Genomic DNA, 3,648 nt, shown 5'->3' with positions numbered 1-3,648 from the left:
ATTATTGTTCAGCAACTGCAAAAACTTGTTTTTAAGCATCTAGACGTATTGCAAGATGCAGATTGAGATCAATGGGGTGGATTCTCATTTTTAATGGTGCATCACATAATGGAGATTGACATAAAATTTAGGCTCAAATCCTTTCTGTAAGATTATAGGTTTATCTTTCTAATTTAGGCTCAAATCCTTTCTGTACGATCATAGGTTTATCTTTCTATCATCGAAAGATGCTGTAATCGAGAAAACAATACAGATGTAACTAAATTGCATGACATCTAGCATCTACCCCATATAATTCATCGGGGCTCATTCATGATATGAATGTTATTGCTTTTATAATAACTATTTCAAATATTATCTCTACAGTGTCACTACAAACACATCATGCTCATCTACCAGGAGTCAGCCAGAGAAAATTTTGAAGAATCTTTTGATGGATAGCATATTTATGGTTTATCTTCTCACATTCAATTCATTATGTTCTTGTTTCCACTATTGAAAAATATATGCACTCTCAATATCCATAGGAGGCCTTTGGTATGAAAGACATATTAACGAAGCATATGTTCACCTTAGGAAACTTTTACTAAGAAATATGACATTAATAGGCACATAAGCATTAAAAGTAGCCATACAGATCATGAAGCAAGTTTAATGACACATGGGTATGGTTTTGATATTCGAAGCTATGATTTCATAATGTAGCTATTTTCTCGTGCAACAGAAGTTTTATAAACATCCTAAAATCGTGAAATTAAAATTCTATTTTGAATAGAATCTTCTAAATTCATTTTCTCCCTCCTTATCATCTTGCATCTTTTCCCATTTTCAACTCTTATCCTTTTCAGAACCAAGCACTTCTAGAAGTTTGCGGCTCTCAAAAATTCAAACATTTTAAAACTAGAAGAGTTTGCAATTTTGATTTATAATCTTCCACATACAGCCCTAGAATTTATTCATAAAATTGGTACATCTGGCTAGTCAATTTCTAAAACATGCAGAAAATGAATTGAGCTTTAAAAGTATTATTTAGAAAAGGAGAAGGTCAAAGCCACATTTCGTTAATAGTGAAACATTTTGTTCAATGTGAAACACATTTCATCTTACTCGTATGATATCCGGATCCTATTGGTGGCAGAACTTCTTGGACATGTCATAGTATTGGTGTACAAAGTCAGAATGGACGTTTGATATTAGCCATCAAAATCAATTGCATTCATGTTAGAATTGCATCCAAGGAATGAAAGACAGAATGCTTATTCTTGACTCAAGGAAGCAAACACAAACTCCATTATATAAACCATCAATTTAAACTTTTTTGAGGAATTATGCAAGCATTATCCAAGAGAATTGTATGAGCCAGCATAATTTCCAGAATAGCTGCAGCAAGCTTGCCATGGATTGGTCCAACTGTAGAAGCACTTGGATACACTTGGAAGCCTGTGAATATATCTTGGTTGGATGCCTTGGTCCATACAACAGTAGTTAACTTTCAGATGCACAGTCTGCATCTGAGATCACAGATGAATGCAGATCAAGTTGATGGCTAACAATTTCCATGTTAAAATACAGGTTTTTGTGACAGCAAAAGCTTGGTGTGGCTCTGATAGTATATGCAGAAATAGTTATGCCTCTCATTCCTAGACTTCAACAAGGTCAACCAGGAGGTCAATTATTTTTGGGCTTCTGTGAATGATTCAGGCTCACTCATGTATCTCCTTGATGACTTGCAAATCATGATAATGACTCTAAAAGCAATTGAGTCTGATATCATGCACATATCAGCACTAAAGCCATCTTCAGATTAAAATGACAAAGAGGATGGAGCAGGCAAGGTGGTGAGACACAGCATTATAGGTCCCACTGGTTAGGTAAAATCCCGACATTGAGACATTTCAAGCATCATAGAATACAGAACGAGAATAGTTATATCATTTTTTAGTGTGCACGCGAGAGAGAGAGAGAAAAGAGAGAGAGAGAGGAATAAAGTCAGACCTTCTGAAGCATTGTTTATCATTTAGAATTCAGAAATAGTTTATTTCAAAATTTACAAGATAAATTATAGAATACTAATAGTTAACAAGTAGAAGCAAGTATCTGTCAGATGGTAACTCACCAATTAGAAGTCCACGATAAGAAAACCTTGGCTGATCAAAAATAGTCCAAGGAGCCAAATGAAGTTCAATAACCCTGGTGGTGAAATTAAAATAACACAATTGGCTAAACGTCTGCACAGCATTTGAAGTCTGGTTAGCAGAACTTCTAGGAAAAGGCTGCAAATATTACACTAATGCATTTACCAGTAACATCAGTTATGGGATGAATGCTTGTAAGTTACCTGCAAAGCATGAAGTGCTCCAAAAACTGTTTGAGCCTGCAATAAGTATTATCATATTAAGTAGGCATATGTTTATTGAGAGACTATTTTTCTTTTAGAATGTACGAATAAGTGACATTTCTGTGCATTCAACATTCAAAGAATTAATGTCATGAGTACAAAATCTTCCCCACCTTTAAGTCCTCAGAATTTTTTAGGTTCGTTCTCATAATTATTCTCCACTATCATGCAAATTGCCTTGGCAATTGTTTTCTTCCAACTAGACATAAAACATACCTTTAGGAATTATGAGAATATTTTGATGCCTTGTTGTGCTACAGAAGGATAGCATACTGAAGCACCAAAGCCCAAACTCAAAAAGAACTGATAGCATTAAAGTGTGGTTGAGAAACTGGATATAAAACAATCCCTTATTACTAGTAAATCATGCTATCATTGATCATCTTTTTGTATAGTTGATTTACTAAGCATGCTGTCACACTGCAACACAGCAGGCAATTATAAGAAGCACCTTATAAAGATTTCTCTCCTCCAGATGAGCAATATAATGGAAGACATTCTAGTTTATGAAGATGGCAGGAAAAGAAAGGAAACAGACAATAATGAAAGCTGAGACAGAAATCTGGAGTCATGAGTTAAGAGCCAAAAGGAACAATACAACTTGTCAGGCACCAAGCTTCCCTCTATTTTTTTTTTTTTTTTTTGGTGCATGAGGCGCCAAGCTTCTTTATTCATACTGTCTAGCTAATTTAGCAAACCTACTAGTTAGTGCCTATGAGTCTTCGTAGCTTCCATAAACCCAGATTGCACCACTCCCCTCCAACCCACTCATCCACCCAGGAAAAAGAAAGGCACTCCACTCCACAAGAAGTTTTTATATTTTTAAAATAAACCTGTTGATGACAAAACAAAAAATTTTGAAAATAGGATCAAATTTGTACCTACCTCAATATGTGCATATAAGGGATTTCCAGTTGTGGGAACAGATAATTTGTAGGATTCATCAATTCCATAGTTCAGCTGCACATCAACCATGATACATTTCAGACTAAAGAATTAAAAAATTGCAGTATAGAGAAGCATGAACCATATCTTTATATTCAAAATATAAATGAGAAATATATTCATTTTGCGTGACAATAAGCATTCTTTTTTTTTGGAGATCACTGACAGGTTGTTCTACCTACTTATTACAGTCACAGTTTAAGTGATTGGGTCCTAGCCCTTTTAAAATCTAATTTTGCCCAAATAATACTTCTAGCACTTTTGTAGATCAGGTATCAATCTCATTAGGACTCCTGCTGCACATT

The 3,648-nt window shown here is 34.8% G+C and overlaps 1 long non-coding RNA gene across 1 annotated transcript; it reads right to left on the bottom strand.

The window, feature by feature from the left end:
- Positions 1-2,116: 2,116 nt before the first annotated feature.
- LOC140851270 (uncharacterized) lies at positions 2,117-3,370 on the bottom strand. Its single transcript, XR_012134020.1, has 3 exons — positions 3,284-3,370; positions 2,339-2,374; positions 2,117-2,228 (listed from the first exon to the last, which is right to left on the bottom strand). It is a non-coding gene; the product is annotated as an uncharacterized lncRNA (long non-coding RNA).
- Positions 3,371-3,648: the final 278 nt, after the last annotated feature.

This window comes from Elaeis guineensis, chromosome 8 (genome assembly GCF_000442705.2).
Source record: "Elaeis guineensis isolate ETL-2024a chromosome 8, EG11, whole genome shotgun sequence".
Classification (NCBI taxonomy): domain Eukaryota; kingdom Viridiplantae; phylum Streptophyta; class Magnoliopsida; order Arecales; family Arecaceae; genus Elaeis; species Elaeis guineensis.
This window is presented reverse-complemented; position numbering and strand designations above follow the sequence as displayed.